The sequence below is a fragment of the Amaranthus tricolor genome, chromosome 13 (assembly GCF_026212465.1).
Source record: "Amaranthus tricolor cultivar Red isolate AtriRed21 chromosome 13, ASM2621246v1, whole genome shotgun sequence".
NCBI classification, from domain to species: Eukaryota; Viridiplantae; Streptophyta; class Magnoliopsida; order Caryophyllales; family Amaranthaceae; genus Amaranthus; species Amaranthus tricolor.
Genome location: NC_080059.1, coordinates 15,655,355 through 15,666,793, shown reverse-complemented (window position 1 = coordinate 15,666,793; position 11,439 = coordinate 15,655,355).

Here is an 11,439-nt window from a genome sequence, read left to right as displayed (position 1 = left end):
GTAGTCTGGTGTAGGAGGTGTGTCATGAAGATCAATCGGCGCACCTTGTGCTAGCAGCTCCAGTCTACCATCTCAACAAGCGATGTGACGCTAGTTGATGTCCATCCAGTTTGCCGCACCGTGATTTTTGCGCGAAATCTGGTACAGCTAGGGTTCAGTGTCACAAGGCGGTGGAATGCCCTGTACCAACCCATGTTGGCGCAGTATGCGCTATGGTAGATGTACTTCGACAATGTCAAAGCACATGAGTGGCACAGAAGCCCTACACGCACCTGAATCAATCCCCGAGTGTTCGGGTACGTAGGCTTCCGCAGGGTATGGGTCCCACAAAAACTAAAATACGTGTTATGAAAATGTAAGTGATATGTTAATTAAATTGTACTAATGTTAATGAGTGCCGAAATATTTACCTGGTTGGGTCGTAGCAGGTCTAACTGATCTTGGTGGAATCCGAGACCAGTGCCGGTGTTCTTGCGCGTCCGGTGTGAAAAATTCCACCTTGAAACGTACGCAACATCTGGTGGGGGTTGTTGTGGAGGACTAGTATCACCACGACCAACGGTTCTGTAAGGTTGGCGGATAAGAATATGCTCCCACGCCCACAGCTGAACATTGGAAATGTAATTAGTATGTAATTCAACTACACCGGATTAGAGTTAAATTTTAATTTTATTACCTATTGTAACACCCTCAGAATAGGTCGGACTTTTGAAAACACCTTTAATGAAAAACATGAGCCAAAACCTACTCATGGGAGTGTTACCGCCACATCTATTTCTAATAAAATAAATGTAAGGCTTAACAACTAAGAAATAACTTAATAATTTTAAATCCAACAAAGGGTCTTACAACATAAGAAAAGACTGAAACGTAATTTGTGTCCATATAAAATTTAAACAACCTAAGGTAAAATTTAAACTGAAATACGACTCTAGTAAAAGTTATATTTCTAAGTGATCCTCACTCCGCGATTCCCATGCAATCAATAACCTGTAACATAAGAATGCAAGAAAAACAAGGGAAAAACTCCCAAAATCAGAAAATTTGAGTAATTCCAACTCCATCCCGTAAGACGATTAAGTTTGAAAATGATTTAAGAAAATACAATATAATCAAATTGGAAATAATTTTAGAAAATAACATATAGCTGAGTTTAATAGAAAACAATTGAGAAAATAATATATATAATATCATATAAACCAATTTATTAATTTGATAATTAATAATGACAAACACATAATCAATTTTAAATTTGAGGGAACGAGAACGCCAGTAGGCCGAGGCTTTACCCCTATACCTACTTCAACAAGAGGTCGTCACCCCAAATAATTCAAGGCCAGTAGAGTAGTCTCAGGGAACCCTAGTGTGCACACCCCTTCTACTTGGATCACAACAAATAGAAGGAAGACCAAACATCGTATCAAGTATCAAAAATAATAATACCTGTCGGCACCTATACTAACCAAACAGGGCAACCTGTTCATCACCCTTATACTTGGATCACAACAAATATAAGAGCTTCATTTCCCTCGTGTTACACTTTACGTGATTTAATATATTTTAATAATTAGTTGCGAGCACACAAACTTATAATCAAACATACATTATACATTTTATTTTATGATCATAAGTTTTTCCCAATAAATATATATCTCAGGGATATCCAACTGAAATCTCATTTTCCAAATCACCATTCTAACATCAATTGGTGGCAATAGGAATTAATATCATAAATGTTTCTCTTTCAAATAAGTCGTATCAAATTTCGTTATCAAAATAATAATATAAATTTCATCAAAATAAAAATTATAATTTCAATTTTGACAAAAATAATAATAAATATAATTTGAGAATATATTAAGCATAACATCATATAAAATAATGTCATATCAAATCATGCACCCATTTAAACACATTAATTATCACTTAGCACATAATACTAACGGGATAGTCCTAATTAGATGGACATTGAGAATTACCTTGTCACGCGATCCTAGACAACGTACGCTTCTAATAATCTCTGTCTTCGAATCCGCTGTCTACACGAGAAAATAATATATCTCAATTTAATACCCGGATCAACCCATTCAAAAAAAAATAATAATTTAAAAGACTTCTTTTTATTTTATATACTTTATTTTTTTTAAAAAAAAAAAATAAAATAAATTTAAACATGTAATTTAAAATTGTAAGAGTAGTATGTTAAAATAACATAGCTAACTCATTTATTATAAGATTTAAAATTGTAAGGGTTAAAAATAATAATAATAATAATAATAATCATAATTATTGTATAAAAAAAAGAAAAGAGAAGTGGTGAGTTCCAAGAACCCACGAAAAGAAAGAAGAAAGGGAATGAGGAGAGAGAAGGAGAAAGGGAGAAGGAAGAAGGAGAAGGTGTCGGCCGGCGGTGGCTCCGGTGGCCGCCGTCGCACGCCGGTGGTATCCCGGTGACCGTCGTATCGCCGGAAAAGCTAAGGTCAGAATTAATATTTTTTTTTTCAAATGCAAAATGTGTAATTTGGATTGAAATTGGTAGAACAATATTATAAAGAGATGAAATTTCATACCTTAAATATCAAAATCTTGCGTTTTCTTGATTGAATTTTAAGCAAATGGGAGATGGAGGAGGTAATTTGTAAGGGAAGAAGGAAGTGTAAGTAATAATGTGAATGAAATTAAGGGTAATTGATTTGATTTATAAGAGGTAAGTGAGGTTAGTTATGAGGTTTAGAGGGAGGAGTGGGAAGTTATTGTTAATGGGGAGTTATGTTTTTTTTTTTTTTTTTTTTTTTTTTTTTTTTTTTAATTTTAAATTTATTTATTATTATTATTATTTTAAAAAAAACGATTATTACATACACTCCCCCTTAAAACAAAAGTTTGTCCTCGAACTTAAAGTTAACTACTGAAGTTTTAAAAGAATATTGAACAGTTTGATAGACTCGCATCACCCCCCTATTTAAAAAGTTTCGTCCTCGAAACTCAACGTACCTGTTCGAAAAGTTCGGAGTATCGCTTTCTCATGTTAACTTCGGTTTCCCATGTAGCTTCTTCGGTTTGCTAGTTCGTCCATAATATCTTGACCAACTTAATTTCCTTGGTACATCTTGTTTTGGTATCAAGGATTTTTATTGGATTTTCTTCAAAGGTAAGGGTTTCATCAAGTTCAATGGTTTCAGGTTGTATGATATGGGAAGGGTCATGGACATATTTTCGGAGTTGGGATACATGAAAAACATTGTGGACTTTAGCTAGGTTCATAGGTAGGGCTAATCTATAGGCTACTTCCCCAATTCGTTCCAATATTTCATAAGGACCTATAAAACGAGGACTCAATTTACCCTTCTTACCAAATCTCATGACACCCTTGGTTGGTGACACTTTGAGCAAAACTTGTTCACCTACTTCAAACTCTAATGCCCTCCTCTTTTGGTCTGCATAAGACTTCTGACGATCTTGCGCTTCCCTCATGCGTTCTTGGATCATTCTTACTTTCTTTGTAGTCTCCTCAATCATGTCTGGTCCTAATCCCAACGACTCATTAACATCATTCCAACATATAGGACTCCTACACTTTCTCCCATATAGGGCTTCATAAGGTGCCATTCCTATGCTAGAATGAAAACTATTATTGTAAGAAAACTCTACATACATCAAATTATCCTCCCAAGATCCACCAAAATCCATAACACATGCTCTTAACAAATCCTCAAGAGTCTGAATCGTTCTCTCTGTTTGACCATCTGTTGCTGGATGAAATGCAGTACTGAACTTTAGTATCGTGCCCACTGCTACTTGTAGCATCTTCCAAAATTTGGACAAAAATCTCGAATCTCTATCCGATACAATGTCCTTAGGCACACCATGCAATCTCACTACCTCTTGAAAATACGCGTCTGCCATTTGTTGCATTGTCCAAGTATTCTTCATAGCTATAAACCTTGCTGTTTTTGTTAATCGATCCACTATCACCCATATGGCATTCTTCCCTGTTTTTGACTTTGGCAATCCTACTACAAAGTCCATTGAAATCGACTCCCATTTCCATCCAGGTACTTCTAATGGTTGCAATTCCCCCCCCCCCCCCCCCCCCCCCCCGACTTCATATGTTGAATTTTCACCTTCTGACATGTTAGACACTTCGCCACAAAGCCTGCAACTTCACGCTTCATGTTGGGCCACCAAAAGTTCTTCTTAAGATCCTTGTACATCTTATCACCACCAGGATGTATTGAGTATGGCGAATTATGGGCTTCAGTCATAATCTTAGTCTTAAGTTCCTCGTCATGCGGTATGCACCATCTTCCTTTATACTTCATTACGCCATTTTCATCACTTACGAACTGAGGTGCTTGACCATCCTCCTTCAAATTCTTCAATTTAGTTAACCAGTTATCCGTAACTTGCTTCACTCTAATTTCCTCAAAAATATCGGATTCAATCGTCATTCCATTCAATTGAGTACCCACATATCCATATTCTACCACTTCTAAGTTCATCCTACGAATCTCTTCACACAACTCATCTGCTAAAATTAATGCATTCACTGTATGACTTGACTTCCTACTCAGAGCATCAGCTACTTTATTTGCCTTTCCTTCACAATACTTCAAATCCAGATCATAATCCTTAATGAGTTCTAACCATCGTCTTTGTCTCATATTCAACTCTTTTTGAGTGTACAAGAACCTCAAACTCTTGTGATCAGTATAAATCTTGCACTTTACTCCAAATAAATAATGTCTCCAAATTTTCAATGCAAAGACTACAGCTCCCAATTCTAAGTCATGTGTGGGGTAATTCTTCTCATGCGGCTTAAGTTGTCGTGAAGCATATGCTACTACTTTCCCATCTTGCATCAACACACAACCTAGTCCATTCTTAGATGCGTCTGTATAAACCTCATATTCTCCACTTTCATTCGGTAAGGTCAGCACAGGTGCAGAGGTAAGCCTTGATTTCAACTCTTGGAATGCCGCTTCACACTTCTCATCCCATTGAAACTTAGTGGTCTTCTTCATCAAATTAGTAATAGGTTGAGCGATTCTCGTGAAATTTTTCACAAATCTCCTATAATATCCGGCTAGGCCTAAGAAACTTCTCACTTCTGTCACATTAGTGGGTGTAGGCTAGTTCATTACTGCTTGAACCTTTGAGGGATCCACCATCACTCCATCTTTTGTAATTACATGCCCCAAAAATGCTACCTTTTCTAACCAGAATTCACATTTTGAAAACTTGGCATACAACTTATTCTCTCTTAAAATCTCTAAAACTTTCCTCAAATGAGCCTCATGCTCTTCTCGATTCATAGAGTATACTAAAATATCATCAATAAAAACAACTACAAACTTATCCAAATAAGGCTGAAAAGTCCTATTCATAAGGTCCATAAAGACAGCAGGCGCATTAGTGAGTCCAAAGGGCATGACTGTGAACTCATAATGGCCATACCTCGTTCGAAAAGCTGTTTTGGCTATATCCTCTTCTGCAATTCGTAATTGATGATAATCTGATCTCAAATCAATATTTGAAAATACTCCTGCACCCCTAAGTTGATCGAATAGATCCTCAATTCTAGGAAGTGGATACTTATTCTTCACCGTCACACTATTTAAATCCCTATAATCAATACATAGTCTCAATGTTCCGTCTTTCTTCCTAACAAATAATACTGGGGCTTCCCAAGGTGATACACTTGGTCTTATATATCCTTTATCCAACAAGTCCTCAAGTTGTACCTTCAACTCTTGCAACTCGGCAGGTGCCATCCTATAAGGTGCCTTTGAAATAGGTCTTGTTCCCGGAACTAAGTCAATCTTGAAGTCTAACTCTCTCACAGGTGGCATCTCTGGAATCTCATCTGGGAATACATCAACAAACTCCTTAACTACAGGTATCTCTCCTAACTCGTCCTCTTTCATGCTCGTGTCCTTTACATGGCACAAATATACGGGGTAGCCTTTCCTAAGATGGGTCTGGAGATTTAAGGCGGAGATAAGCTTGGTCTTTGGTGGCTCGGAAGTAGTTTCTTGGTAGGTTAGTTTATTTCCCTTAGGGCCCCTAAAGGTAATTCTCTGTTTAGCACCATTGATTTTTGCCTGATACTTCATTAACCAATCCATTCCCAAAACCAAATCGAAGTCTTTTAAATTAAACTCGATAAGGTCCACGGGTAGTTCGGTTTCAGAGATGACAATAGGCATACCTAAGTAAAGGTTCTTACTGAGAAAGGTTTCACCTGAGGGTGTGGTTACCTTAGCTTGACATGAGGAAGAAGGTTTAAGGGAATGTTTTTCGATAAAAGATTTCGATAAAAAGGAATGTGAAGCTCCAGAATCAAAGAATACAAAAGCAGGTTTAGAGTTTACAAGGAAAGTACCCGTCACAATGTTGGCGTCCGACTCAGCTTCACTCTTGCTCATAACGTGGAGTCTCCCATTGAAAGTGCGTCCTCCATTTCCATTGTTTCCATTGTTGTTCTGATTGTTGTTGGCATTGTACTTGTCATTTGCTGAACCATTTCCTGCTTGAGTATTGTTTGAGCGGTTGTTGTTGAAGTTATGGTTCCTAGATCCTCCTCCATTGTTGTTATAGCCCTTGTTGTGTCCATTCTGCCCTGGTTGGTTTCCTTCTTGCCTCTTGGGACAATAATTAGCCTTATGTCCAGCTTCGCCACAAGCATAACATTTAATTGGTTCGCCTTGACACGTATAGCCCGAATGACTCTTCTCACATTTCTTGCAAACCCAAGCCCTCTGGTTGCCATTCCTTTGCTGGTTTTCATTCTGCCTAGGGTTTCGGTAATTCCTATCGTTATGTACTCCTCCGTGGTGATTGTTCCTACCATTACCCCCATTGTTACCAAAACGAGGTCTTTTATCATTACTTTGACTATCAGCATTGCTTTGGTCTTTCCTCTTGTTCCTTCCCAACACATCTTCTTCTCTTTGTAAGATCCTCTCCATGTTACAAGCCTTAGAATAAGCCTCTGCAAGGGTAGATGAAGTACTTCCTCCTAACCTAGTTTGTATCCTGAAAGCTAAACCATCCTCAAATTTTTGTGCCTTAGAAACTTCATCAGGGACCATGTTAGGGCAAAACTTAGCATACTCATTAAACTTTGGGGCATATTCCTTGACACTCATAAACTTCCCTTGGTTCAACCTATTGAATTCACTGCATTTTTGTCTCCTAATATGTTCAGGGAAGAATCGACCTCTAATAGCAACCTTAAAAGAATCCCAGTCAAAGTTTGGTTGGTTACTAATGGTTTTTCCCTCAGTTTCCCACCATGTGTCAGCATCCTCACGTAGGTAAAACGTAGCTTGATTAACCTTTTGGGCCTCAGGTGTTCCATTTGCAGTAAAAATTTTCTCCATGTCACGTAACCAATTCTCTAATAGCATAAGGTCCTCTTTTCCAACAAAGGTAGGGGGTTTTAAAGTGGCAATCTTCTTAGCCATGACAGCTTGGGGGTCATCATGTCCATTGTTCATATTGTTAGCTTGGTTTTGCATTAATAGTCCTATGTTTTGAGACAACTGCTCAAGTACCCTCACTCTAGCTGCTAATTGTTCAGGTATTTCAGCCATGTTATTTGCTTGTTGACGCCTGCGAGATCGAGTGTAAACGTTCGGGTATTGCATAGGCTTCCTATATAAGAAACTAAGCGTTTACTACTCACGTTTTCATCATGTTCATATACACTTATTCTCAATATTCAAGATTGAAAGAAAGGACAAGGAAACAATTTGCACACACAACATAAAAAGACTCATGAAAATATTCATTAATATAAATTTTTAAATAATAATCCAATGACAATGAATAAAATCAACATCGTTCAAAAATAAAGGCAACTAGCGAAATAATCTAAAGCTAATAAATTCCATCCTATCCTGATTTTCTAGTTAACAAGTAATCATCAAAGTCACTTTCGAACTGGCTCTTCCCCAAAATCCTCCTCGGGATCCTCCTCAGGATCTTCTATATAGTCTTCCTTAGGTTCATAATTTTCTTCATCTTCAGATTGAATATGTATAGATATGGTATCGGTGTTATCATCTTCCCCGTCACTCTCATCCTCGTAGTCACAGGAGCTCCCAGATACATTATAAATCCACTTCGCCTTAGCATCAATCATCCTCTTTTCTAAATATTCTAGAGTAAGAAACCATTTCTCATTTTCATCTGCATACCTTTCCCAATTGGGTCTCCCCTTTTTAATTATGTCGTTGTATTCTTTCTTAAGTTCGGCATAAGGGCCTACATCACTCAAGGTTCGAATAAGGACATCTGCTTGCTTAGGTGGTGTGTTATAATCAGAGTTGCCATGATACTTATTTAGGTGGCAGTTCTCCATGCTTACACGGAGACGATGGATATATGAGGAAATGGGTTCTCCTGCTTTCATAGAAAGATAGTACGGCGCATCACGAAAATTTCTAACACTTTTCCTAGCAGTGCAACGAAATCGAGGCATCTAACAAAAACGAAAGACAACGAAAAAATAATTAAAAGATAACACACTACTACTAAGTACTTAAAAGTACTTCAAAACAATAAACCCATTCGTCCCCACTCTCATAATTTATTTTATTTTATTTTAATTAATTAAATAATTTAATTTTTTTTTTTAACTTACTTAAATTATTTAAAATAATTTTACTTGTATCATTTAGCCTATTTTTAATTTAAGCCTTTACAAACTTTAACACCTAAACGACCCTAAGATTTGACCAAAACAAACCTAAACTCTGATACCACTTTGTAACATCCTCAGAATAGGTCGGACTTTTGAAAATACCTTTAATGAAAAACATGAGCCAAAACCTACTCATGAGAGTGTTACCGCAGTATGCCCTATACCAACCCATGTTGGCGCAGTATGCGCTATGGTAGATGTACTTCGACAATGTCAAAGCACATGAGTGGCACAGAAGCCCTACACGCACCTGAATGAATCCCCGAGTGTTCGGGTACGTAGGCTTCCGCAGGGTATGGGTCCCACAAAAACTAAAATACGTGTTATGAAAATGTAAGTGATATGTTAATTAAATTGTACTAATGTTAATGAGTACCGAAATATTTACCTGGTTGGGTCGTAGCAGGTCTAACTGATCTTGGTGGAATCCGAGACCAGTGCCGGTGTTCTTGCGCGTCCGGTGTGAAAAATTCCACCTTGAAACGTACGCAACATCTGGTGGGGGTTGTTGTGGAGGACTAGTATCACCACGACCAACGGTTCTGTAAGGTTAGCCGATAAAAATATGCTCCCACGCCCACTGTTGAACATTGGAAATGTAATTAGTATGTAATTCAACTACACCGGATTAGAGTTAAATTTTAATTTTATTACCTATTGTAACACCCTCAGAATAGGTCGGACTTTTGAAAACACCTTTAATGAAAAACATGAGCCAAAACCTACTCATGGGAGTGTTACCGCCACATCTATTTCTAATAAAATAAATGTAAGGCTTAACAACTAAGAAATAACTTAATAATTTTAAATCCAACAAAGGGTCTTACAACATAAGAAAAGACTGAAACGTAATTTGTGTCCATATAAAATTTAAACAACCTAAGGTAAAATTTAAACTGAAATACGACTCTAGTAAAAGTTATATTTCTAAGTGATCCTCACTCCGCGATTCCCATGCAATCAATAACCTGTAACATAAGAATGCAAGAAAAACAAGGGAAAAACTCCCAAAATCAGAAAATTTGAGTAATTCCAACTCCATCCCGTAAGACGATTAAGTTTGAAAATGATTTAAGAAAATACAATATAATCAAATTGGAAATAATTTTAGAAAATAACATATAGCTGAGTTTAATAGAAAACAATTGAGAAAATAATATATATAATATCATATAAACCAATTTATTAATTTGATAATTAATAATGACAAACACATAATCAATTTTAAATTTGAGGGAACGAGAACGCCAGTAGGCCGAGGCTTTACCCCTATACCTACTTCAACAAGAGGTCGTCACCCCAAATAATTCAAGGCCAGTAGAGTAGTCTCAGGGAACCCTAGTGTGCACACCCCTTCTACTTGGATCACAACAAATAGAAGGAAGACCAAACATCGTATCAAGTATCAAAAATAATAATACCTGTCGGCACCTATACTAACCAAACAGGGCAACCTGTTCATCACCCTTATACTTGGATCACAACAAATATAAGAGCTTCATTTCCCTCGTGTTACACTTTACGTGATTTAATATATTTTAATAATTAGTTGCGAGCACACAAACTTATAATCAAACATACATTATACATTTTATTTTATGATCATAAGTTTTTCCCAATAAATATATATCTCAGGGATATCCAACTGAAATCTCATTTTCCAAATCACCATTCTAACATCAATTGGTGGCAATAGGAATTAATATCATAAATATTTCTCTTTCAAATAAGTCGTATCAAATTTCGTTATCAAAATAATAATATAAATTTCATCAAAATAAAAATTATAATTTCAAGTTTGACAAAAATAATAATAAATATAATTTGAGAATATATTAAGCATAACATCATATAAAATAATGTCATATCAAATCATGCACCATTTAAACACATTAATTATCACTTAGCACATAATACTAACGGGATAGTCCTAATTAGATGGACATTGAGAATTACCTTGTCACGCGATCCTAGACAACGTACGCTTCTAATAATCTCTGTCTACGAATCCGCTGTCTACACGAGAAAATAATATATCTCAATTTAATACCCCGATCAACCCATTCAAAAAAAAATAATAATTTAAAAGACTTCTTTTTATTTTATATACTTTATTTTTTTTAAAAAAAAATAAAATAAATTTAAACATGTAATTTAAAATTGTAAGAGTAGTATGTTAAAATAACATAGCTAACTCATTTATTATAAGATTTAAAATTGTAAGGGTTAAAAATAATAATAATAATAATAATCATAATTATTGTATAAAAAAAAGAAAAGAGAAGTGGTGAGTTCCAGGAACCCACGAAAAGAAAGAAGAAAGGGAAGGAGGAGAGAGAAGGAGAAAGGGAGAAGGAAGAAGGAGAAGGTGTCGGACGACGGTGGCTCCGGTGGCCGCCGTCGCACGCCGGTGGTATCTCGGTGACCGTCGTATCGCCGGAAAAGATAAGGTCATAATTAATAGTTTTTTTTTCAAATGCAAAATGTGTAATTTGGATTGAAATTGGTAGAACAATATTATAAAGAGATGAAATTTCATACCTTAAATATCAAAATCTTGCGTTTTCTTGACTGAATTTTAAGCAAATGGGAGATAGAGGAGGTAATTTGTAAGAGAAGAAGGAAGTGTAAGTAATAATGTGAATGAAATTAAGGGTAATTGATTTGATTTATAAGAGGTAAGTGAGGTTAGTTATGAGGTTTAGAGGGAGGAGTGGGAAGTTATTGTT